Raw genomic sequence first — 27,918 nt, 5'->3', positions numbered from 1 at the left:
TGGTGGGTATCTGGATTCCTTTCAATCTTCAGTGGTTTATTTAAGAAAGAACATTGGAAACTAATTCCACAGGGAAAATGCTGTTGCTGAAGAAGGCGTTGGGACACAGATTGCTGACAACAGGATTTGGTTTTGAGAACTGAATTTGAAAGACCAAAATGAGTTATGTTTTCTTCCCTGAAGGCAGATGGGTACTTGTTAAGAACTTCCTTCAGTAAGAAAGTTAGGATCCCTGCCACGTTCTCCACCTCTTCACAGTTTCCTCCCTTCTGGAGCTCTCCACGGGAAGCAGGCATGAGTCACCAGAAGAGGGAGGCTCTTGGTGGGGCACTCTTGGTGGTCCGAGGACTCAATCAAGGTGCTAGAGGGTGAGCCCATCTTAACCAGAGATGGCAGAACTTGACCCAAGAAGGCCTTGTGGTCATCGGGGCTGTACGCAGCACACCCCTGGCACATTCTGTGCCTCTCTTCTTTTGGCTCTAATTGTTGCCAGCAAACAGCGACATCAGGACTTTGAGGAAGGTTGTGTCCTCCAGGCCTTTGTTAAAACTTTGTAAAGATGTAGATGGCATTGCCTTCTCGGGCACCAGCAGAATCCTACTCATACCCTACTAATCCTTGTTTGCAAATGCAAGGCGTGATCAGTCAGGCCCCCCCGTGGCATGATGCTGCAGGCTGCCTTTACCAGAGTCAGGGGCCACCGCCAGCTTTGCTCCTATAATGGATTTTTAGATACTGCCCTGACCTCCCACTCTGAGCTCCATTCTTTCCCTGATTCCTTAGGCAGCTTGGACTTGAGCCTGACTTGTCCAGTTCCTAGCCTTTTATTCTTCCAAGGGTGCACCAGGGCAGCTGGGATCTCTGGATCTTAAAGCACCTCCTCTTTCACATCCCTCCAACACCCCATATGCAGGACCACACCTCCACCTTTGCCCCTGCTGGACTTTGACTTCTGGGCACACCCGGAGCAGCCAGACAGCTTGCAGTCTGAGCTTTGGTCTGCATTTTAGAATTCAACGTTGTCACCTCTTCAGGCTTAATGTTTCTACATTTGCTGCTTTAATTTCCCCTCCAGCTCTGAGCTCTAGCTCTGCCTTGGCTTGCCTATTACCTTGGCCACATGGCCAAGCTGGCAAGTTCCCCGAAGCCAGTCTATTCATGCCCATTCCTCAAGTTTGCTGTAGCTGTTTGTGTGCTCCAGCTTCCAAGAAGTCTCCAGACATAGGACAAAGGCTGAAACGAAAGAGTAACAGGAAGTAAGTTATCTTAGCAAGTTCCCCTGTGAATGCTGGTGAGGGGTTGCTGAAACGAACTTCTCAGATCAACACTGACAAGGATTCTCAAGGGAAGGCTTGGTGATAGAGTGAAATAGATATTTAATTTAGATATAGAGATATAGAGGGAAAGCCTAAATTAAAACATCAACTCTTTCACTAGCTCTTTTCATAGATGAGAAAATGGGAGACCAAAAATATTAACTGCCTTGGCCACTATCACTCTGATTAAAATAGAGCAACGTTGGAACCAGTGTCTTGCTTGCTGGATGGGTACAGTGTTGTCTACCCTCCTTATTCATTCAACAAGTATTCATTGAGTGTCTACTTCAGGCCATGCCACTACAATTTAACAGTTCTTGGCTGTATAATAAATAGGTGCTAGAAAACATATGAAGTAAATATAATAAAAGGTAGCCGTTGTAAGGGACATTAATCTGGTTAAAAAAATAAATATATTTAGAATTTTAAAATAATTCAATGTTATTTATGCTGGTGTGATGCTAGAAGTATATGTAATAAGTTTTTATGGAAATTCATAAATAAGAGCTACCAAATTGTGCTGTGATTCTCAGGAAGGTTTCTTATGTTGGATGGTACAGAAATCAACTGGAAGGCAAGATAAAATTTAGATACATTGAAAAGAGAGGGAAGCATTTTTCAGTAGGAGAAATGGAAGTTTTGTGTTGAGGATTTAAAAGAGCAGATTGTGTAGTTAATGTGGGAACAAATTATAGAAAGCTTTGAGAAAAAGCCAACCAAAAATGTTCATGGGGGGTCGGGCGTGGTGGCTGACACCAGTAATCCCAGTACTTTGGGAGGCCCAGGCAGGCGGGTCACTTGAGGTCAGGAGTTTGAGACCAGCCTGGCCAACATGGTGAAACCGTGTCTCTACTAAAAATACAAAATTAGCCGGGCATGGTGGTGCATGCATGTAATCCCAGCTACTCAGGAGGCTGAGGCAGGAGAATTGCTTGAACCTAGGAGGCGGAGGTTGCAGTAAGCCAAGATCCTGCCACTGAACTCCAGCCTGGGTGACAGAGCAAAACCTTGTCTTCAAAACAAAACAAAACAAAAAAAAAGCAAAAGTGTTCACATGGCACTGGAGGGCCACTGAAGTATTAGCAGGGGAGTGCCATGAGGAAGCTAGGCTTTAGGAAGACTGCTCCAGCAATGCTAGATTGGGGTGAGGGTGGGGGCAAGGAGGAAGAAGGTGAACGCCTAGAATTGGTACAATAAGTTATTTAATATCAGGCTATTAAAATAATCTTCAATTAAAGGATATTCTTAAAGAGAATCAAATATGTCTTGTTCAAGTACTTATAATAATGTGATCTTATGATTAAAACACAACTGTCATCTTCGGTCCTGATAAATGTGCTATAGCAAAGAATTTAGATTGTATATTCCTACCATGAGTCTTACATGGAAATGGATGAAGGTAATGCTTAAAAATAATTTGTTCTCAGATTAAGCAAACCACCTCCCCTCCCCAACAAAATGGTTTTGAAGTCTATAATTTCTGTTAACATCTCTTTCATAGTACAAAAATAAACAAAGCTAGTTCATGCTCACATAACTAAAAATTATCCATGAATGACCATGTGTTAATCAACCAGAAGTTTAAAGATACAAATAACATCAAAAATCATAAAAAAATTAAAAAACAAAATTCACCCCCAATCCCATTACTCAAACACCAACTGTTGTTTTTCCTCTTCCCATGTTCTTTTCACTAGGTTTTGTTCATATGTTGCTGTGTCACTTTTTATGATGGTGAAATTGTGTTTACTCATAACAATAGAGGTAGTGAAATTGACGATCTTTGTCCCTAACATAAGAATAGTTACCCTACTTTTTTTTTTTTTTTTCTGAGACAGAGTGTCATGCTGTCACCCAGGATGGAGTGCAGTGGCACAATCTCGGCTCACTGCATCCTCCACCTGCCAGGCTCAAGTGATCCTGCCACCTCAGCCTCCTGAGTAGCTGGGTTTACAGGTGCATACCCCCTCGCCTGACTAATTTTTGTATTTTTTGTAGAGATGGGGTCTCACCATGTTGCCCAAACTGGTCTCAAACTCCTGGGCTCAATTGATCCCCTGTCCTCTACCTCCCAAAGTGCTGGGATTACAGGCGTCAGCCACTGCCCCCGGCAAACCCTACTATTCTCAAATGAGATTTGCACCTTGGCAGATGGCAGTATGAAGCAGAGTTTTCACTGCCTTCAGGCTCTTCAAAGTAAAGACCATACTATGGCATCTTCTTGAGGAAGCTTGATTAAATCCAGCAAAGTGCCCTGCAGTTAACTGTCTTCTGCTCCAACTGGCTGAGTAAATAACAAAGGGTGACAGCTGCAGTACTTTCTTTGTGCATGTGCTTGTGTGTCTGTGTTTTTGTTGACAAGTTAGACACTAATCTCTCTAGTGAGTTGAACATTAAGCAGGTTGTATGTCTTCTGGGAAAATATCTGCATAAGGATTTTAAAGAAATTAAGCCCTGGCTATTTATTTGTAATATGTTTGTGATATTTAGTCATTCTTGTTGAAAAGGAATGTTTTAACATTTACTCCATTAATATTTGAGTACTGTTATATTCAGTCTAGTTATATAGATTGTGCGTACAGATTCACTTATCACTTAATGAGTTGTCCCCAGTGAACAAGATTTGCCTGCCTAGAGGCAACGGTCTGGGATGCACTGAATTTATTCAGAGGATTTTGGTTTGTTTGCTTTAAGAACACTTGTTAGCAAAACCTAAAACTTGAAAATTATCCAAATCCACTGCCAGAATATAGCTACAACAGCTCCAATCTGGTGATAAAAGTAGAAAAAGTTTTGATTCCCAATGACCTTGATTTATATAAATTTGCATGTACATAATGATCTTTGCTTGTGAGTTGTAGAAGCAAACATGAAATTAGGTGATACTACTTTTGGGAGTTGAATGCATGCTATGAAAATAAAACCAAATTCAAATAAAGCCAAAATGTTAAAATGTTTGATATTTCATCACAGCAGAGGTCTAATACCACTGTATCTGTCATAAAGTTTATCCCACTGCAAAAAATAAATGAATAACATTTGTAATATTTAAAAAAAACTAAAATATATTTTCATTGTTCAGGTTTTTATTCCATGAACTGATGTTACATGTGATATCTATTCCACAAGACCCAAACCAAAAATTATCTGTGCAGGAAGATGTTGTTACAGTTAATGGTCTCCACTAAGGATTAAAATACTCACTGTTTCAAAGTTTTATGGAGAGATCAACATTTTACATAAAAACATTTTTCACCATAAATTTTTCTTGTGCCTTGCTTTTTAAAAAAAATTAAATACCCTCTGACTCTGAAAAATGTTTCTTTAAAAAAAATAATTAATGAGAATAATAAAATAAATTTATATTGGGAAACTTTTCACAAAGGCTGTCTCAGTATTTTCTCATAAGATCTTGCTTGGCAGCAATTAATGTCATTCACTGATGGGTCAGGACACTGAGGCCTGAATGAATTAAAAGTCTTTTTGATTCTGATACCAAGTCAATAAAAAACCCATGATTTAGTTTCCCAGGACATTGTTCTTTTTATTAGCTTTGTAGAACAAGTATTGATTGTAATAAAACAACAATTGAAAGTCCCCAAACAAGGTTCCTTAAAAATGGTTTTATTGCTTCTGCCAAAGTATTGTGTCATAGTCAAATGTGTAGCTGTGTGCTCAATGTGCTTACCCTGCATTGGTACACCGGCAGCTTTGCTTAGCACAGTTCTAAAGCCTTCTCTTTCTATTTTTCCTTATATATATATATATATATATTTATTTATTTATTTATTTGTTGAGATGGAGTCTCACTCTGTCACCCAGGCTGGAGTGCAGTGGCACGATCTCGGCTCACTGAAACCTCTGCCTCCCCGGTTCAAGCAACTCTCCTGCCTCAGCCTCCCGAGTAGCTGGGACTACAGGCATGCACTGCTACGCCCGGCTAATTTTTTGTATTTTAGTAGAGACAGGATTTCACTGTGTTGCCCAGGCTGGTCGCGAACTCCTGAGCTCAGGCAATCCGCCCTCCTTGGCCTCCCAAAGTGCTGGGATTACAGGCGTAAGCCACCGCGCCCAGCCTCTTCTTTATTTTTTTGAAACAAGGTCTCACTCTGCCGCCCAATCTGGAGTGCAGTGGTGTGATCTCGGTACCCTCTCTTAGAAGTGGGAACAGGTGCCCTCTCTCTTCTCCTATGTCCACTCTCCCCTCTTCCAGTGTCCTCCTCCTCACCCAGATACTGCCACATCTAATGAGTTTACAATTATTTTAAAATTTCTTTCCATGAGATGATATCTGCATACCAGCTGGGGATAGAATGTAATCCGTCCTGCAGAAGTTAAACCATGTGTCATGTGAAGAGCAGGAGATGGTAAGTCAGGGACATTTGATGGAAAACCTCTCGGAAATGTCAACCTCAGTATTCGTGATGTTTGTGATGTTCAGAGTTCGTGATGTTTGTGCTAGAGCCAGTCATTGGAGTCAGTTCAAGTTTGGAGAAAATTTTCTTCCAAATTAACAACAAAGAAGGAAGAAAGAGAGAGGAAGAAAGGAAGGAAGAAAGGAAGGTGGAAGGAAGGAAAGAAGAAGAAAAGGAGGAAGAAAAATAAAGGAAAGAAAAAAGAAAAGAAAAAAGGGCAAGGCTTTTTGTACATGCATGCATTCCTGCTCTTAGAAGAAAAAAAGTTTAACTAAGTTACTTCATTTAGCCAATGAAGATAATTTTTCTTTTTTCTTTTTTTTTTTTTTTTTTTTTTTTGAGACGGAGTTTTGCTCTTATTGCCCAGGCTAGAGTGCAGTGGTTCAATCTCAGCTCACTGCAACCTCCGCCTTCCAGTTTCAAGCGATTCTTCTGCCTCAGCCTCCCAAGTCGCTGGGATTACAGGTGCCCGCCACCACGCCTAGCTAATTTTTTTATATTTTTAGTAGAGACAGGGTTTCACCAAGTTGGTCAGTCTGGTCTCAAACTGCTGACCTCGTGGTCCACCTGCCTTGGCTTCCCAAAGTGCTGGGATTACAGGCGTGAGCCACGGTGCCCGGCCAATGAAGATAATTTTTCTTAGAGAATCAATAAATTTCATCTAGCCAATGGTCTCATTTCTGCAGATTCATATTAGAGGTTATTAATAGGGGAATAATGATGTGATCAAACAATTAGACAAAAATATAGTATATTCAGGTTGAAGAACAACACAATTGCTCCTGAGAACTCACCTTGAATAGCTGCACCATACGGTTGTAGGAGTGGTTGGGGTCCACACACTTTAGGTTTTGTCTGTGATTAGGAAGGAACATTAGGTAGACCTGATCCCCTAGCATTCTCGTCTCAGTAGGCATCACCACCAGCTTCTCAGGTGCAAGCCTGAAACCCATCTGTACTTTACACTTTCTTCTCTTTACACCAGCAAAGGGAGGAAAGAGAAATCTCTTCCTGACTAATTAGAAGGCAGGTTCACCCTTCTTCACTGTCTTATGTTAGATACTCATTAGGTTTTGACAGTATTATAGCGACAGCAACTTGATTCTTCCTTTCTAATCCTGCTAGGGTGATCATCCCAAAACACAAGCACGTTCAATTCCCTGTGTTTAAGGAGCTTCAACTCCTCGGATGCCCTGCTCTTGCCTCAGAATAAAATTCAAACCCAACCTACGGGGACTTTAATGAGTCAACCCCTATTTAACTCTCTTGTCTCTACTGTTCATTGCTTTGCCACTGGAACTCCATACACTTTTTGGATAAAATGATATGCAGTTCAAGCTGGGCGCGGTAGCTCACGCATGTAATCCCAGCACTTTGGGAGGCCGAGGCCAGCACATGACCAGGTTAGGAGATCGAGACCATCCTGGCCAATATGGTGAAACCCTGTCTCTAATAAAATAAAAAAAATTAGCTAGGCATGGTGGTGCACACCTGTAGTTCCAGCTACTCAGGAGGCTGAGGCAGGGGAATCACTTGAACCAGGAAGGAGAAGGTTGCAGTGAGCTGAGATCGTGCCACTGTACTCAAGCCTGGCAACAGAGCAAGACTCCATCTCAAAAAAATAAAATAAAATAAAATAAAAAGTGCAGTTCCAGAAAAGAGCACATTGTCTTGTGATGTCGTGGCTATGCACGGCAGCTCCCTTTGCCGGGTCATCCTCCACTGCTATTTCACCTGTTCACCTAGCTGGCTTGGTGCAGGCCTCATCGCTTTCAAGAAGTCTCGCCTGCCCCAGCCTGTTTTAAGTATCTGTTTTTAGTACCCCCTAGTTTGTTTTAAGGATCTCTCGGAGGCTACACCCATCTTACACTGACCTCTTCACATGCTGCCAACCAGATGTTGTCTATTTTCCTGTCTCCACCCTCAATTTTGAAATCCTTCCCGGCAGGCACCTAACACATTCCTGGCACGGAAGAGGTGCTCAGTACAGAAAATCCTTGCAAAATGATTTAAAGAATTAACGAACTAATAACATGGTAACCGAAAGAAAAGAAGGGACAACACGAACCTGAAGTTTGGAGTGGGCAGTAGTGGCAGTGAGAAAGTTGTTTCTCTGTAGTGTTACCTGAATTGGGTCAAATGAAAAAAATCCGGGAGAACTGGGTTCTAATCAAACTTTAACACTAATTAACTGTCTGCCTCTGTGCAAGTTATGTAACCTCTCTCCACCTGAGCTGACTTTTCTATAAATAACATGAACTCCATAGGTTTTCTGTGAGGGTAAATAAAATATTGTATATACAGTGTCTATAATATTTTTCTAGAACATATTAAGAATATAACAAGAGTTTAGTAATTAAGAGTCTAATAAATATTAACTTCAGCCCCTTAAAGTTTAATATTATCTAAACCTGATGAAATCAACCAATTCAAAGCAACAAAATCAAAGAGCTTTAGACTAGTAATTTCAAATAGAGAGTTACTAATTAAGAAAACAAAAACCTTCTGGCACAGAAGATGAGGAGTACGAAAAAAGAAGGCTGGGCACTGTGGCTCATGCCTGTAATCCCAGCCCTTTGGAAGGCTGAGGCAGGCAGATCACTTGAGGTCAGGAGTCCTAGACTAGCCTGGCCAACACAGTGAAATCCTGTCTCTACTAAAAATATAAAAATTAGCTGGGCATGGTGGTGGATGCCTGTAATCCCACCCACTTGGGAGGCTGAGGCAGGATAATCACTTGAACCCGGGAGGAGGAGGTTGCAGTAGCCAAGATTGTGTCATTGCATTCCTGCCTTGGTGACAGAGTAAGACCCTGTCTCAAAAAAAAAAAAAAAAAAAAAAAAGGCAGCATTAGTCTCCAAAATGGGCTGGACGTGGTGGCTCATGCCTGTAATCCCAGCAGGCTGAGGATTGGAGGCTGAGGCAGTAAGATTACTTGAGCCCGGGAGTTCGAGACTAGACTGGGCACCACAGCAAGACCCTCGTCTCTGGAAAAAAAAAGAAAAAGAAAAAAAGTTCCAAACTGGAGGGGAAAATCAAATTCACATTAGCAATAATGTCTCCACCATTCTCTATGTCTTTTTTCTTCTTTTCTTCCTGTAATACTTCACTTTATAATATTTCCTAGAGAAAGATTTATACACATATCTTAAGTGTACAGTTTGATGAGTTTTGACAAATGTATATACCAATGTAACCAACAGCCTCGTCATGACAGAATATTTCAATGGCTTCAAAAAAGTTTCCTTGCACCCTTTTCCAGTGAGTTCCTTCATAGACAACAACTGTTCTGATTTATATAACAATATATTAACAGTGCCTTTTCTTGAACTTCATATACAGTAAATGAAATCATGTGTTCACCTTCATACAGCATTAGTCTGTGAGATTCATCCATATGTATGTATGAGTAGTTATTTATTTTTTTGTGGCTGGGTAGTATTCTTTTTTTCCTTTTTTGTTTAAAAAAATTCTGGGGGTACATAGTAGATGTATATATTTATGGGGTACATGAGGTGTTTTCATACAGGCACGCAATATTCTTCTGTATGAATGTCGCTGTTTGTCCCTTCTCCTGTTAATGGACATCTGGGCTTTTTTCCCCAGCTTAGGATTATAAATATTCTTGTGCGAGTCTTCTTGTAGATCTATATTTTTGTCTCTCTTGGTAAAGACATAGGAGTAGAATTGCTAAGTCCTGACATGTTTAGTTTTATTAAAAACTAACAGTTCTCCAAGGTGACTGTATCATTATATACTTCCACCAGCAATGAATGAGAGGTGTAGTTCCCTCCTAAATGTTTGCCGATATTTGGGGTTGTCAGCTTTCCAAAAAAGACTGTAACATTTTGCATTTCCACTAAACTGTATGAGTTACTCCACATTCCTCACCAGCGCTTGATACTAGCAGTCTTTTTAACCTTAGTCATTCTAGTGAATGTGTAGTAGGATCTTGCCGTGGTTTTAATTTGCATTTCCCTGTTGACTAGAGATGTTGAGTACGTTTTCATATGCTTATTTGCCATCCGTATGTCTCCTTGTGTGAAGAGTTTGTTCAAATCTTTTTGCCAAATTTTTCATTGTGCTTGCCTTCTTACTATGGAATTGTAAGTTTTTTTATAGATCCTGGACACAAGCCCTTTGACAGACATATGCTTTGCAAATATTTTCTCTCCATCTACAACTTGCCTTTTTACATTCTTCATTGTATCTTTCTAAAAGTATAGGCTTTTAATTTTGCAAAAGTCCATTTTGTCAATGTTGTCTTACGATCAGTGCTTTTCATGTCCTACTTAAGAAAATTCTGATTAACTGAATGTCACGAAGACTTTCTCCTATGTTTTCATCTATAAGTTTTATTGTCTTAGCTTTTTTATTTAGGTTTATGATTCATTTTGAGTTAATTTTTGCTTACAGTATGAGGTAAGGGTCAAGGTTAATTTTTTTATTAATCCATAGAGATGTATAATTATTTCAGCACTTGTAAAAGACTATCCTTCCCACACTGAATTACTTGGCACCTTTATTGCAAACTAATCAAACATATAAGTGTGGGTCTATTTCCAGATTTTCTATTCTGTTCTATTCATCTATTTGTCTATCTTTATACCAATAACACACTGTATTGAATAATGTAGTTTTATCATAACTTCTGAAATCACGTATTGTGATAATGTGAAATATATATTTGGTTTCAGATCTATTTCCTCCTAAAATTTTTAGAATCTCCAAAGCGATGTCCTTTTTTGTACACTAATGAGTTGACTGATGGCTGACAGCCCCTATGTAGCTTCAAGATAGAGACTGGTCACAGGAAAGACCAAGAAATCATTATAGGATTGGGATGGTTACAAGAAAGACCAAGAAATCATTATAGGATTGGGACTTTCAGCCTACCCCACAACCTCTGGGGAAAAGAAAGGGGCTGAAAGTTAAGTTGATCACCAATGGCTTAGTTTAATCAATCATGCCTATGTAATAAAACCTCTGTAAAAGCCCAAAAAGGCAATGTTCAGAGAGCTTCTGGATAGCTGAACACGTGGAGGTTCCTGGGAGGGCATGGAAGCTCCATGCTCCCTCCTCCATACTTCATATGCATCTCTTCATCTATATTGTTTGTAATGTCCTTTGTAATAAACTGATAAACATAAATATTTCCCTGAGTTCTTTGAGTCACACTAGAAAATTAACTGAATCCAAGGGGTGGGGGATGGGAACTCCAACTTCTACTTGGTGGGTCAAAAGCACAGGTAAAACACCTGGGGCGTGTGATTGGCATTGAAAATGGGACTCAGTCTTGAGGGACCTAATTCTCAATCTGTGTGATCTGATGCTACCTTCAGGTAAGTAGTATTAGAACTGAATTGAATTAGAGGACACCCAGCTGGTGTACGCTGCAGAAGTGACTGCTTGCTTGTTGGTGGGAAGAAATCACATATTTGGCCACAGAAGTCTTCCGTGTTGACTGTTATGGTGGGTAAGCAGCAGAGAAACAGTTCACGTTTTTCCACTTGGAGATATATATCCTCTAACTTTGATTTTTTTTTTTTTTTTTGAGATAATCTCGCTCTGTCCCCCAGACTAGAGTGCAGTGGCACAGTCTCAGCTCACTGCAACCTCTGCCTTCCAGGCTCAAGCAATTCTTCTGCCTCTGCCACCTGAGTAGCTGGGATTACAGGTGTGTGCCACCACACCTGGTTAATTTTTGTATTTTTAATAGAGACAGTGTTTCAGCATGTTGGCCAAGCTGGTCTCAAACTCCTGACCTCAAATGATCCACCTACCTTGGCCTCTCAAAGTGTGGGGATTACAGGCGTAAGCCACCATGCCCGGCTATGTCCTCCAACTTTGTTCTTCATTTAAAAAATTATTATTGCTATTCTTTGCCTTTGGTTCTCCTTGTAAATTTCATAAGCAGCTTATTAATTTTTTCAAACAAGGCTATTAGGATTTTTATTGTTATAACATTGAATCTATAAATCAATTTAGGAAGAATTGCTGTCTTAACAATGTTGAATCTTCTAATCCACAAACATGTATGTCTATATTTATGTCTGCTTTTGCTTTTCTCAGCAAGATTTTGTGGTTTTTAGTGTAAAGTTCTTACCATCTTTTGATAAATTCATGTCTTAGTGAATTTATCATGTCTTTAGGCTCTTATCACAAAATTCCACAAACTGAGTAGCTTGTAAACCACAGAAATTTCTTTCTCAGAGTCCTGGAGGCTGGGAAGTTCAAGATCAAGGTGCCAGAAGTGTCTAGTTCCTTGTAAACAGTGACTTCTTGCTGCATTCTTACATGATGGAAGAGGTAAACAAGCTTTCTTGGGCCTCTTTTATAAGAACACTAGTCCTATTCATAAGGGCTCCACCCTCATGATCTAGTCACCTCCTCAAGGCCTCACCTCTTAATGCTGTCGCATTGGAAATTAAGTTTCAACATACAAATTTGTGGCGGGGAAGGAGGACACAAACATTCAGACCATAACAATCCCCAAGTATTTTTATGCTATTATAAATGGAATTTTTTTAAGTTGTCTAATTGTTCACTGTTAGTCTACAGAAATATAAATTTTGTTTATTGACCTTGTATCTTACCATCTTGCATTCACTTATTAGTTCTAGTAACTTTTTGTAGATTCTTTAAAATTTTCTATGTACAAAATCATTTTATATATAAACAAATAGAATTTTACTTCTTCTTTTCCAATTTATATGTTTTTTATTACTTTTTTTGTATATTACGTTGGTGAAGACTCCAGTGAAATATTGAGTAACTCAGTAAAAAGTAGATATCTTTCCCTCATTTTTGATCTTAGGAGAAAGTATTCTGTCTTCCAATATTCAGCATAATGTTATCCATTAAGTATTCATAGATATTCTTAAATCAGATTTAGGAGAAAATCACCTTTTATTCCTACCTTGCTACCTTGCTAAGAGTTTCTATTATAAACAAGTGTTGAATTTTTATAAAATTCTTTTTTTTTACGTCAATTGAAATAATCATTTTTCTGGTCTTTGCTCTGTTGATGTGGTGAAATACATTGATTTATTTTCCATTGTTAAACCCTGTTTGTTTAATGTGTTGCCCTTTTTATACATATTACTGGATTTGATTTACCAAAATTTTGATAGGGAATTTACCACTTATGTTTATTTGGCGTATCAACATAATGTCATTTCTTGTGATGTTTTTGTTGTAGTATCAGGATAATGCTAGCTGCATTTAACAAATTAATTATTCCCTCTTCCTTTGTTTTCTGAAAGAGTTTGTTTTGAACTATTTCATTTCTTAAACATTTAATGAAAATCACCAGTGAAGACTTCTGAGCCTGGAGTTATCTCTGTTCAAAGCTCCTTAATTATGAACTGAGTTTCTATAATTAATATAAGGATATTTAAGTTCTTAATTTTGGGGGGGTTCTGATTTGGTAATCTGTTTTTCTTAAGACATTTGTCTATTTTATCTAAATTGTCAAATTTGTTGGCAAAAGCTACACATAGCATTCTCTTATGATCTTTTTAATGTTTGTAGAATCTGAAGTGATGCCCCCTTTTCTGATATTGGTAATTTTGGACTTGCATCTTTTGGCTAGAGTTTTAAGAATTTTATTAACATTTTGAAAGAACAAGTTTTTGTTTTTGTCTTTCTCTATTGCTTGTCCAATTTGCCTTTCATTGATTTCTGCTACCTTTATTATGTTCTCCCTTCTACTTATTTGGGCTTCATTTTTGTGCTTCTTTTTGTAATTTCATAAGGTTGAAATGTCAATCATTGATTTTAGATATTTTTGTTTTGCTTTAATTTATACATCTCATATGTATAAATTAATACCTCTTCATAAAAGAAAAAGATCTAAGAAGAAAGAAAAAGATCTACCTATAGATTTGTCTCAATCACTGTTTTAGCTGCATCCCCCAAATTTTGGTGTGTTGCATTTTTATCACTCAGTTCAAAATATTTCCTAACTTCTTCTTGCAATTTTTTTCTTTAACTCATTAGTTACTTAGGAGATGTTGTTTAATTTCCAAATGTTTGGGGTTTTCCTAGATATCTTGTTTCTATTTGTTTCTAATTTAAACCCATCATGATCAAAGAGCATACTAAGTATGATTTCATTATTTTAGAATCCTTCACTGAAACTTGTTTTATGGCTGAATATATTATCCATCTTGGCAAATATACCACATTGCTTTTGAAAAAAATGCCCCTTTTGTATTATTTCAAATGTTGGGTGTAGGATTCTATAAATATCAAGTAGATCAAGATGGCTGTTAATTTTGTAAAGAGCTATGTGTTTCTGATTTAGTTTGTCTAGCTGTTCTTTTATCTTTGGGAGAATGGCATTAAAATCTCTAATTATAACTTAGAAATGGCAATTTTTGTTTCCAGTATTTTTAAGTTCTGTTATTAGGCACATAAACATTTATTACTGTTATGTATTTCTAGTGGATTGACAAATCTATTATTATAGAATGTCCCTCTTTATCTCTGGTGATACTTTTATCTTTAAAATTTTGTTTATATCTTATTTTAATATAGCTACACCAGTCTTCTTACACCTTCTGTTTTCATGGTAAATCTATTTCCATCCATGTACTTTCCATCTATTTTTCTCTATATATTTAAAGTGCAACTCTTATAAATGGCATATATTTTGGTCTTGCTTTTTATCCATACTATCTCTATATTCTAATTGGAGTGTTTAGATTAAATGCATTCATATATTTATTGATATATTTATGATTGGGTCTATGATTTTATTATTTTGTATTTGTTTCTTCTATATTGTGTTTCTTTGTTCCTGTTACCTATTTTTTTAGATACTTGGAATTAAATTTTATTTTTCCTATTAGCTTTTTAGCTATACTTCTTGGCATTATTTATGTAGGTGATTGCTTTAGGAATTGGACTTCTTACAGTCCACTTACATTTATGCATTATGGCTTCATACAAAATGTAGAAGACTTACAACTCCGTAAGATCCATATTGACTTCCCCCTAATCCTTTATCCTTTAGTTGTTACATATATCACATCTGGATATCTTAGAACCCCCACAAGATAATGATATAGATTGCTTGAAACAGTTATATTGATTATACAAAATTAAGATAAAAAAGCAAAAAAAAAAAAAAGAGCATTTTCTAGCCAGACAATGTGGTTCACACCTGTAATCCCAGCACGTTGGGAGGCCAAGGCAGGAGGATCACCTGAGGTTGGGAGTTCAAGACCAGCCTGACTAACATGGAGAAACCCCGTCTGTACTAAAAATACAAAATTAGCTAGGCGTGGTGCCTCATGCCTGTAATCCCAGTTACTCAGGAGGCTGAGGTAGGAGAATTGCTTGAACCCGGAAGGCAGAGAGGTTGTGGCGAGCCAAGATTGCGCCATTGCACTCCAGCCTGGGCAACAAAAGCAAAACTCCGTTTCAAAAAAAAAAAAAAACAACAACATTTTCTGTTCACCCAGATGGTTATTCATGGTTCTGAGTTTCCATCTCTTATTATTTCTCTTCAGCCTCAAGAACTACCTTTAGCATTTCTCATAATGTAGGCCTGCTTGCATCAAATCCTCTTAGTTTTTTTTCATCTGAGAATGTTTTTCTTTCTCCTTCATTTCTGAAGGGTATAGAATTCCCAGTTGATGGCTTTCTTTTTCTTGAAGCACTTTGAAGATGTTGTTCTACCCTGCTGGCTTCTGTGGTTTCTCATAAGATCAGCTATTAATCAAATTACTGTTCTCTTATATGTATATGTCATTTTATTGCTTGCCACTTTCTAGATTTGTTCTTTAATTTTGGCTTTCATTATGTGACTCTGATGATACCTGTTTCTGCAAGACAGGCTTTGGCAAAAATCAAAATTTTAGGTCAAATAACAGCATCACTTATTCCTTTACTGGCTAGAATGCAAAATGTGTAGAACCAGGTCAGGTTTCCAAGGAGAGTCTTATCAAATCTTTAAAGAGCATGCAATTTAAATGCTATTGAGATTGACTAGAGCAAAATTCTTTGTGTGAAGCAAGTATAATATTAATAACAAAATATGATTTAAAATTTACATAAAAAAGAAAACTACAGAAGAATCTCAAATATGATGACAGTCAGAATCAAATAACACATTATAAAAATAATACACTGGCCAAGTGCAATGGGTCACGCCTGTAACCCCAGCACATTGGGAGGCCAAGGCAGGAGGACTGCTTGAGGCCAGGAGATTGAGATCAGCCTAGACAATGTAACAAAACTCCATCTCTAAAAAAAAAAAAAAAAAAAAATTAGCCAGTCATGATGGCATGCACCTGTAGTCCTATCTACTTTGGAGGCTGAGGCAGGAAGCTAGCTTGAGACAAAGGCTGCAGTGAGCTATGATCATGCCACTACACTCTAGTCTGGACAACAGAGAGCAAACCCATTCTCAAATAATAATAATAATAAAGATAATATACCATAATTAAGTGGGGTTTACTCTGTAAATCTAAGAATACTTGGCATCATGAAGTCAATTGATACAATTAGTCAAATTTAAGGAGATTTAAAGAGAAAATTCACAAATCATCTCTGCAAATACTAAAAAGATATTTGATACAACAGAATGCCCATTCTTGGTTTTTAAAATTCAATAAAATAAAACTTGAAAAGTATTTTGCTAACATGAAAGAGATATATAAATAGAAATCCCAGAACAACACAAGGCTGCCCACTATACCACTGGTATTTAATGTTTCATTGGAAGTGTTAACTTACACCATTAGATAACAGAAGAAAATCGGTAGTGTAAGAACTGAAAAGGAAGAGGAAAACTAACTCTTAATCCACCTGACAAAGGTCTAATATCCAGAATCTACAAGGAACTTAAGCAAACTTACAAGAAAACAAACAACCCCATTAAAAAGTGGGCAAAAGATATGAAAAGACACTTCTCAAAAAAAGACATACATGCAGCCAAGAAATATATGAAAAATAGCCCAACGTCACTGATCATTAGAGAAATGCAAATCAAAACCACAATGAGATACCAACTTGTGCCAGTCAGAATGGTGATTATTAAAAAGTCAAGAAACAACAGATGCTGGTGATGTTCCAGAGAAATAGGAACACTTTTACACTGTTGGTGGGAATGTAAATTAGTTCAACCATTGTGGAAGGCAGTGTGGCGATTCTTCAAAGATTTAGAATCAGAAATGCCATTTGACCCAGCAATCTTGTTACTGGGTATATATCCGAAGGAATATAAACCATTCTGTTCTAAAGGCATATGTACATGTATGTTCATTGCAGCACTATTCACAACAGCAAAGATATAGAATCAACCCAAATCCCCATCAATGATAGACTGGATTAAGAAAAAATGTGGTACATATGCACCATGGAATACTATGCAGCCATAAAAAGGAATGAGAGTGAGATCATGTCCTTTGCAGGGACATGGATGAAGCTGGAAGCCATTATCCTCAGCAAACTAACACAGAAACAGAAAACCAAATGCCACATGTTCTCACTTATAAGTAGGAGCTGAACAATGAGAATACATGGACACAGGGAGGGGAACAACACTTACTGGGGCCTGTTGGGGCGAGGGCGGGGTTGGGGGAGAGCATTAGGGAAAAGAGCTAATGCATGCTGGGTTTAATACCTGGGTGATGGGTTCATAAGTGCAGCAAACCACCATGGCACACATTTAGCCTATTTAACAAACCTCCACATCCTGCATATATACCCTGGAACTTAAAACACACACACACACACACACACACACACACACACACACACACACACACAGAATAAAATTTTTTTTTGAAAAAAAGAACAAAATAAAAAATGAATGCAGGAAAAATAAAATTAATATAGATATAAAACATTCTATTTGCAAATGGTATAATATTTGATTTGTCTTATAAAACACATAAGAGAATTGAATAAAACTGCAATATTTGTAAAGTAGCAAGATTTAAATTAATATGAAAAAGTAGGTAGCCTTCACATTTGCAAACAATATACAGAAAAACAGATAATCTTGCTATTTATAATCATAATAAACAAGATAAAATAGCTAGAAGTAAGCTTAACATGAAATGGGCAACACCTGTACCTAAGAAAAACTTTAAAACACTGTTGAAGGAGAAGAAAAGTACACTTAAACAAATGAAACAATGTATCTCATGTTTCTTAATGCAAAGACTCAACATCATTACAATGTTCATTCTACTTAATGAAGCTAACAAAATCCAAGCAAGAATAGCCAACAAACCTTGAAAATCTCCAGATATTGCATATAACATAAGACTTCATTGATTAAAACACTTTAATATTGACCTATGAATGGAGACACCAGTGGGACAGAGTAGAAATTCCAAAAACAGGGACAAACACATGTAGGAAATTGAACTGGGAAAGATGGCGTCTCAAATCATCTTTAATAAATTGCATGAAGACAATTGAGTAAAAGGCAATGCTGGATCCATAGTTCATATCATACATCACGATAAATACCAAATAGATAAAAAATGTAAATGGAAAAAATAAAATCAAATAAATATTTAAGAAAATATAAATTTTATTATAGAACTACAGTTGGGAAGATCTATCTACCTATCATTCCATTTCCAAAACCTGAAGAGAATATAATGATTAAATCAAATGCATGAAAATGAAAACCTTAAACATGGCAAACAACAACAACAACAACAACAAAAACACAAACACAAAATCCAAAGACAAAAGAAAAACTGGTCAAAACATTGCAATTTGTAAACAAACGCTGATCTCCTCAGTACCTAATAGCTCCCAGAAATCAAGATTTTTAAAACCTACAGTTACAGGAATGGGGAAAGGACATGACACAAAAGTTCACAAATGGCCCTTAAAGGTATGACAATATTCTGTTTTACTCATGATAAGAAATCAGGCTGGGCATGGTGGCTCACCCTTATAATCCCAGCACTTTGGGAGGCTGAGGTGGGCGGATCATTTGAGGCCGGGAGTTCGAGACCAGACAGGCCAGCATGGTGAAACCCCGTATCTACTAAAAATACAAAAATTAGCTGGTCATGGTGGCACACATACAAGGCCTGCAATCTCAGCTACTGGGGAGGCTGAGGCATGAGAATCATTTGAACCTGGGAGGTGGAGTTTGCAGTGAGCCAAGACAGTGCCACTGCACTCCAGCCTGGGCAACAGAGAGAGAGACCCTGTCTCAAAAAAAAAAAAAAAAGAAAAAAGAAAAAAGAAAAAAAAAGAAATCAAATATTAAAACCACACTAAGAAAACACTTGTCATCTGTTGGATTGGCAAAATCCAGAAGTGTAATACACTACCCTGGGCAAAGCTGAGTAGGAAGAGGTACCCTCAAACATTTACTGGTGGGAGAATAAAATGCTACAACGTTCCAGGAAGAGAGACTGGCAATAGCTATCAACATTACAGGTGCATTTACCCTTTAATCCCCCAACATCATGTCTCAGTATCTAGCCGTTAGTTACACCTGTACACACAAAAAAATTAGCACATGAAAAAGGATGTTTCTGGCAGCATTGTTTGCAATAAAAGAGACTGAAAACTACTCAAGAGTCCAACAACTAGGAGACTGGTTGCATAAAATCTAATACATTCATGTATTAGAATAATCTTCAGCTGTCAAAAAGAGCGAGAAGGATGTCACATATGGACATGGAGAAAGTTCTATGATATATTAAGTGAAAAGAAAGGCAAGGTGTAGAACAGAAAAACTATCTTTTGTATAGGAGAGAAATATAAGAATATTTATTCATATGTGTATAACAAAATAGTGTAAAGATAAACAGAAACTCAAATAATAATGTAGAGTGGGCAAAGGAGGAATTTGGTGGATAGAACAGAGAAGGGCAAAATGTCCCAGAGTACCTTCTTAGACAGACTTTTATTTTTATTATTATTTTTTTAGACAGAGTCTTGCTCTGTTGCCCAGACTGGAGTGCAGTGGCATAATTTCAGCTCACTGCAACCTCCACGTCCAGGGTTCAAACGACTCTCCTGTCTCAGCCTCCCGAGTAGCTTAGACTACAGGTGCATGCCACCACAGCCAGCTAATTTTTGTATTTTTAGTAGAGATGGGGTTTCATTATGTTGGCCAGGCTGGTCTTGAACTCATGACCTTAAGTGATCCTCCTGCCTCGGCCTCCCAAAGTGCTGAGATTACAGGCATGAGCCACCACACCCAGCCTTAGAGAGTTTTGATTTTTCTTTCTTTTTTTTTTTAAGACAGAGTCTTACTCTGTTACCCAGGTTGGAGTACAGTGGTGCAATCTCAGCCCACTGCAACCTCTGCTTCCTGGGTTCAAGTGATTCTCTTGCCTCAGCCTACTGTGTAGCTGGCATTACAGGTGTGCGCCAGCATGCCACCATGCCCAGCTAATTTTTGTATTTTTAGTAGCAGAGACAGGGTTTTCTCATGTTAATCAGGCTGGTCTCCAGCTCCTGACCTCAAGTGATCTGTCCACCTTGGCCTCCCAAAGTGTTGGGATTACAGGCGTGAACCACTGCACCTGGCCAGTTTTGAGTTTTGAGCCATGTTCAAAAAATTTTTTGAAGGGAAAATAAACTCAAGATATGGGAAATTTTCTAAGAATGTTGTTATTTAGTAAAATAATACATGGCTTCTGTCTTGCTAGTTGTGGTCTTGGGGGTGGTCACATGTGGGAGAGACTCTTATCTGGCCAGGAAGACGGGGCAGAGTATAGGGCGTCAGTGCTCACAGAGGCAGCAGCCAGCCCCTAAGCCATCCAGAACCGTCAGGGCATTAGCACAGTTTATCTTGGCCCCACGCACGGCCTGATTCCACTCATTGTCTTGGCTCCCTGCGGTAGCTATCAGGTCATGGGACTGCCTTGGGAAAAAAAAGTAATGGGCTATCCAGGCAGGTTCCACTCCCTGTAATCTGTCCCTGAGGAAGGTCCCGAGAAACATTAGCAAGACTTTTCTTTGAAATGCCTTTCTATAATTACTTTTTCTGTCTCAGGAAGACAGTTTCATTGCACCTAATCTAAATTTAGGTTTCCTGATTCCATTCCATTCCTCATGGAAACAGTTTGGACGATCCAAATAATGACCGCCTTCACTGATGTTTTAAGGAGGTGAAATTCATACATGATTCCCCTCACCAGAGCTTAAGCTAGCTAAGGATGAACAGCCTCAAGTGTTTCCCCTGGTAGCCCTGGGGAAACTGGAGTTGTGGGCTTGTTCACACTGTTGCTCAAGTATCCTGACCTTGTGGGGCAATGAGACACATACACACACACAAAAAAAATCACTAGTTCTAGCATTGTCCTTTTAGCTTTGCCTCTAGCATCCTTTAAAAGACCATATTCTCCACAATTGACAGAAGTGGAGGACAGCATTAATGTTGACAAAAAGTACAGGTAACTGTCCCAGGGCCCCAACAGATGCCCCTAGGGCCAGATGAAAGTGCTATCTGCCTTAACTCAAACTGTGCCGCGGGGAGATCAAAGACTTTGAAGGACAGTCACCCCACATTCTGTCCTTTCAGGAATATGCAGCAAGCAGTAATGAAAATATATGCCTAACCCAGGTGTATAAGGTCCCTCTGCCTTCCAGCTGGCATGTCCTCTAACTCCTTGCTACTGAAAGCATCGTCTATACATAGACCCTAGGATCAGCCGCACTAGGGAGCTTGTTAAAAATGCAGAGTGTCAGGCCCTACCCCAGATATGCTGAACCAGAATCTGCATTTTAACAAGATCCCCGGGTGACTCACAATCACATTCAAGTTCACAGAAAGCTGCTCTGAGCTGCAGGTGCAGGCAGAATGTTATCTCATTCTGGTCTGTGCTCTTCCTTTTACCTGCCCTTCTCTCACAATTGAAACATCTTCCAGGTACGGAGTCTTAGTCCACCCTATAGGTGCATGGGAACCACGGAAGCAAAGGGGTGGGAAGAATCTCCCTTTCCTGGCCATTCTTTCCTCTCTGTGTCCACAAAGCAAAACCACCAGTCAGCAGTTCAAAGCAAATATCTCTGTTCTGGAAACTGGGGACACGTTTAGGAGCACTTCCTAAACTAGGAGAGGGTAAGTTAAAGGTCTCACCCATTGGAACTCTACCCATCTCAAGATTCCTGTTCTACAGTTCCATCCACCTCCCAGGCATGGGGGCGGCCTCCCTCCCCCAACTCAAAAAGAGCTCTGACGTCTCACTCTTCCTACCATCCTCCCTTCACCCTTGCAATGAGCCAAATCTGTGAATTTCTCTCTAAAATTCTAGGTTTCAGTTAGGCAGAGATTGGTGCTGGTGACTCTAGGGCCCCTTGTTGGTGGTGGAGATGGTACTTCCTGATTTGATTTGCTGATCCACTTTTGCACCAATGTGAGTTGCAGATGGATGAGTTCCTCTAACTGGGGGACTTATTAAAATAGTTTCTCATGGAGAGGCAGTTCAGTGTAGTGGATAGAGCAAAGTATGGAGCCAGAATCCTTGAATCAAATCCTAAATCGACCTACAATAGCACCAGGTAGGCACTGGATAAGTATCTGCTATCCTTATATAGGTGCAAATAATGTCTGGAAATATTTCAGAATGTTGCAGGCTTGTGAATTGAAAGAGCAATTTGAAGTGATTATCTGAGAGCTTCATACAGGCTCACTGGAGGGAAAAGTTACATTTATGCTTAGGAGCCCCAAGACCATTTGCAATAGGTAGAGAGAGGAATCAATGTTTCTTGTCGCTTCTTGCTCAACCTTCATCTCCTGACTTCACAGGTAGGCTTATCACTCCCAGCTTGAATTGCTTATGGCCATTGTTTCCCATTGCTTCTATTCTGTTATTTTACTTGACTATCCCAGTGCTCTTTTCCTATTGCAGAAGTTTGTCTAGTGGGCACCTTTACTAACCTCCTTCTTAAAAATGATGTTGGAATACAGAAGTTAACATAAAATAATTTCCACATAATTGTATAACTATAAGGAGTAGAACTCAGGAATCAGAGGAGCTATATACAGACAGACAGGGAATTTCTCTTTTTAAAGGAACACTAATTGTAACAAGATCTTTTTTTTATTCGGGAGTACTTAGAATAGATTTCAGCAAATTTGGATCTTTGGGAACAATACTCCTCAAGTTACTAGGTCTTCTGTGTGGTGAGTCAGCCCAGGGGTGACATCCTGCACTGTGTAATTGCTGGCATGGCTTTGGGAAACATTGCCAGGCTGGTTAACTTAGTTTAGGTATTAAGAAGATATGAATTCTAGTTTGACTTGTGCCAAAGCATACAAAAAAGAATAAAAGAAGGTGTTTTTTAATTTATTTTTGTTTTATTTTATTTTCTACAGAGCCTTACTTTGTCACCCAGGCTGCTGGAGTGCAGTGGCGCTATCTCTGCTCAGTGCAACCTCTGCCTCCTGGGTTCAAGCGATTCTCCTGTATCAACCTCCTGAGTAGCTGAGATTACAAGCGTGCATCAGCATACCTGGCTAATTTTTGTATTTTTAGTAGAGACAGGGTTTCACCATGTTAGCCAGGCTGGTCTCGAACTCCTGGCCTCAAGTGATCTGCCTGCCTCAGCCTCCCAAATTGCTGGGATTACAGGCATGAGCCACTATGCCCGGCTGGAAGGAGCTCTTTACTGTCACATCGGTTGCAATTTGTGTGTAGGTTTAGAGCATTTCTAGATTTTCTATGAAAATTGGAAAGTTATTTTTACTTTCTTTAAAATGGTAGAGATGTCTAATGAAGTGAATCTAAAGAAAGAGAAAAGGACCGTTTGCACAATATAACTATAAAAATTCCAATTTGAAGAAACCAAAAGATCATCTACTACAACAATTCGTAAAATGTTGGCATCCCTTCAGTAGTATCCTTGTTAGAGATTGCTTTATCATATAGCAGGGAAATATATAGCTGTAGGATCCAAATAGACCAGGGCTTAAATATCAGTCCCATCACTTCCTGCCTGTTTTACCTAAGTCAAATTGCTTAATTTCTATTAGCCTCAGTTTTCTTATCAATGAAATGGTGCATAAAAGCTACCCTGTATGTGGTTGGTAAAAATTAAATGAGATTTTATATATATATATAAAGCACTTAGCACTATGCCTATGTATGCTATAAAAAATGTCGTACATACCGGGCACAGTGGTCATGCCTGTAATCCTACCTACTACTTTGGGAGGCTGAGGCAGGAGGATCACTTGAGGCCAGGAGTTCAAGGTCAGCCTGGGCAATATGGTAAGACCCTGTCTCTACAAAAAATTTAAAATTTAGCCAGGCATGGTGGCCACTGCCTATGGTGTCAGCTACTCAGGGTGCTGTGGCAAAAGGATCGCTTGAGCTCAGGAGGTTGAGGCTGCAATGAGCTATGATTGCACCACTGCACTCCAGCCTGGGTGACAAAGTGAGACCCTGTCTCAAAAAAAAAAAAAAAAAAAAAATCATACAAAGCCCTTAATAAAACTTAAAAGCAAAACCATACAAAACTCTCAGTTCTGTGAGCTTTTTAACTTGCCTACCTTCTTTGAAGTGTTGTCATTAGGGATAGAATTATATATTTAAAGCACCTATCACACGGTAGAGACTCATTAAGTTAGAAGGGCCATTATTATTTCCTCCAGATGATCATTCTACATCATTCATTCATTCTTCAAATATTTAGGAGGAATTGACTGTGTGCCAGTGGTTTGAGGGAACTCAATGTGTGAGACACTTGTGTTCCTTGTTCAAGTCTGGAGGTGATTGGCTTGAGGTGGTTTGAGTGTGACAGGCAGAGAGAAGCAGAAGTTTAGGGCTAAGTGACAGGTAGGTGTTGGTGCCATTGACTAATCTAGGGCAGGTTGGAGGAAAATAAGACTTTGGGGCAGAAGAGGACGAAGAAGAAATCAAGGGTTCTATTTTTCCTGTGTTAAGTTCAAGATGCTCATGAAACATTCAAGTGGAAGGTCATGGAGGTAGATGAATATATAAGGAAAGAGAGATTTGACTGGAGAAAACAATGGGTTCATTATGACATATACATGGCATTTAAAACAACAGAGCTTGATGAGGTGATGAAGAAAAAGTGTGTAAAAGAGAAGAGAGGCCCAAACTGAAATCTGAGGAGCCTCAACATTCAGAACTCAACTGGGCACTGTGGCTTAAGCCTGTAATCCCAGCACTTTGGGAGGATGAGGCAGGCAGAACACCTGAGGTTAGAAGTTTGAGACCAGCCTGGCCAACATGGCCAAACCTCGTCTCTACTGAAAATATAAAAATTAGCCGGGCATGGTGGGGAGCACCTGTAATCCCAGCTACTCCGGAGGCTGAGGCAGAAGAATCTCTTGAACCTGGAAGGCGGAGGTTGCAGTGAGCCGAGATCACACCACTGCCCTCCAGCCTGGGCGACAGAACAAGACTCCGTGTCAGAAAAAAAAAAAAAAAAAGAAAGAAAGAGAAAGAAAAGAACTCGATGGAGCACAAGTAGCTGAGTAATGCCCCAGGAAGCCGGCATCATCGTTGGACAGCTCAGATGTTCAGGATGCTGCATTTTGAGCCTACCTCATTGGAATTTCAAAATATTGGCCTCTTTGGAGCAAGACAGAGCAAGTCTGTTCCTTCAAGAAGGTGAAAAGCTCCCTGCATGTCTTCCATTGGACTTCTCCCCTTTAGCTTAAAAATATCCACAGTCCTGAAACATGGCTCAGAAGCAGATATTACCCAAACCCTACTCTTACAGCTCGGCCAGCCAGCCACATGGAGGACCCCGAAGTGAATAAGAGGGTAAGTACAAGGGAAACAGATGAATCACTTTGAAAACCCACTGCTGTTGTCTGAATGAAGCATGACTGTGGCTACAACAAACAGCAGTTGTATAAAGCAAGGTCTTTCAGAGAAAACCATAAGACAAAGAGAGCACATTTTACAGTCAGTTGTGCTTCAAGCAGTATCTTTAAAATTATGGAGTAGGAAGGCATGTGCTAGTGATGTCAAAGCAACTGCAAACCAGCTGGACTTCAACTAGAATTTAGTCAGATGTTCATGTTTCCTCCTGGAGTCCATTACTCCAGGTAATTCATTTGTCTTTGCTCAATTTTTGTTTTTTGTTTTTTTTTTGTTCTTGTTTTAAAAGACAGGGTCTCAGGCCAGGCGTGATGGCTCACGGCTGTAATCCCAGCACTTTGGGAGGCCGAGGCGGGCAGATCACTTGAGGTAGGTAGTTTCAGACCAGCCCAGCCAACATGGTGAAACCCCATTTCTACTAAAAATACAAAAATTAGCTGGGCATGTGGTGAGTGCCTGTAATCCCAGCTATTCAGGAGGCTGAGGCAGGAGAATCGCTTGAATCCAGGAGGTGGAGTTTGCAGTGAACCAAGATCACACCACTGCACTCCAGCCTGGGTGACAAGAGTGAGATTCCATCTCAAAAAAACAAAAAAACAAAGACAGGGTCTCACTTTGTCACCCAGGCTGGAGTGCAGTGGCTCTTTTTGTTTTTAGACGGAATCTCGCTCTTGTCACTCAGGCTGGAGTGCAATGGCACGATCTTGGCTCACTGCAACCTCTGACTCTCAGGTTCAAACAATTCTCCTGCCTCAGCCTCCCAAGTAGCTGAGATTACAGGTGCCCACCACCACACCAAGCTTATTTTTGTAGGGATGGAGTTTAATCATTTTGGCCAGGCTGGTCTCGAATTCCTGACCACAGGTGATCCATCTGCCTCGGCCTCCCAAAGTGCTGGAATTACAGGCATGAGCCACTGCTCCCGGCCTAGTGCAGTGGCTTGATCATAGCTCACTGAAGCCTCGACCTCCTAGGCTCAAGCAATCCTCCCACCTCAGTCTCCTGAGTAGCTGGGACTCAAGGTGCATGCCACCACATCCAGCTCAGTTTGGTTTTGATTTCCATTTCACAACTCTGATATAGTGCGTTTGTTACTCAGCTATGTAACTTTATATTTGAATATCCATTAATTGACTTTGACATCACCTCAAGCTTTGCCCTCCACTCTTAATTTAGGATCCAATATTTACCTACTACTTCAGTTCTTACCCAGGTTTTGGTCCTGCTGTATCCTGACATATCTAGGGAAAGCCACATGCAAAAACCAATACTGTAGGTAAACACTCCAGCCATTATCCAAAGGTCATATTTTACAGATGTGCTCTGTGTGGAACTGGAAATTGATCTCCATTCATTTTTCAGGCACTTCTGCATATATAACAGCGTTGGTACCTAGTAATTTCCTGAGCAAGAGACAGCTGATAATCAAAGTGTTTGGACTGCTCCTGCCTGACAGAACTGTGAGATATGGTCTCCACATCTAGGTACTAAGTATCTGACCAGATAGATTGTTGAGGTAGTTCTACTCAGGGTACTATGATGCAGGTCTGGAATTTACTTCTCTTTGTGATGTTAACCATCACCCAACAATGGGACCATTGGTGTGAGTCTTTCCACCTTTCTAAGGTTCACTCCCTCATTAGCATCTCATCCTAAGGACACCTTCTACCTCCTTGTCCTCTAAGCAATGCTTGTCAAACCCTACAGACCAGTGGCTGCATCAGAATAATGAGGAAGGGCTTTTGGAATACTATGCAGCCATGTCCCTCTGCAGGGACATGGATAAAGCTGGAAACCGTCATTCTCAGCAAACTAACACAAGAACAGAAAACCAAACACCACATGTTCTCACTCATAAGTGGGAGTTGAACAATGAGAACACATGGACATGGGGTGGGGGCATCACACACCGAAGCCTGTCGGCGGGTGGGGGGCTGGGGGAGGGATAACATTAGGAGAAATACCTAATGTAGATGACAGGGTTGATGGCTGCAGCAAACCACCATGGCACATGCATACCTATGTAACAAACCTGCACGTTCTGCACATGTACTCCAGAACTTAAAGACTTAAAGTATATATATATATATATAGTATATATATGATATGAATATTATATTCTTCAGGAGATTTTGATTCAATAGGCCTCAGGTGAGGCTAAAACCCTACCTTTTCTAATGTTCCTTGTATGATTCTGATGAGTAACCAGGTTGGGAATCACACTTAAGGAAAGTCCAAGTCAGGAACAGGAGGTTATGACTTCCTGGGCCACATCTTCTCTCTGGTCTCACTCTGTCTGGTTAGCTTCATCCAGTAAGCCCTTTGGTCAGTTTGTTCCCATTCTGACCATTATGATTCCTCATAATGGTTCTGTTCTAATTCTCCTGA

The 27,918-nt window shown here is 39.5% G+C and overlaps 2 long non-coding RNA genes across 4 annotated transcripts in view; one reads left to right on the top strand and one right to left on the bottom strand.

The window, feature by feature from the left end:
* On the bottom strand, positions 1–27,876 carry LOC100939101 (uncharacterized). Its single transcript, XR_008526460.2, has 2 exons — positions 27,700–27,876; positions 1–1,233 (listed from the first exon to the last, which is right to left on the bottom strand). It is a non-coding gene; the product is annotated as an uncharacterized LOC100939101 (long non-coding RNA).
* The window catches only part of LOC112133862 (uncharacterized), a 50,540-nt gene continuing 47,410 nt past the window's right edge, over positions 24,789–27,918 (top strand). Inside the window, exon 1 of one of the 3 annotated variants that reach the window (XR_008526457.2) lies at positions 24,789–25,470. This is a non-coding gene — a long non-coding RNA (uncharacterized LOC112133862). Of the gene's footprint in view, positions 25,471–26,892; positions 26,991–27,918 lie in introns of those variants that run through there. The other 2 variants (XR_010140350.1, XR_008526456.2) reach the window with 2 other exon arrangements.

Source organism: Pongo abelii, chromosome 5 (assembly GCF_028885655.2).
Source record: "Pongo abelii isolate AG06213 chromosome 5, NHGRI_mPonAbe1-v2.0_pri, whole genome shotgun sequence".
NCBI lineage: Eukaryota > Metazoa > Chordata > Mammalia > Primates > Hominidae > Pongo > Pongo abelii.
Note: the sequence above shows the minus strand (reverse complement) of the source record. Positions and strands in the feature narration are given on the sequence as shown.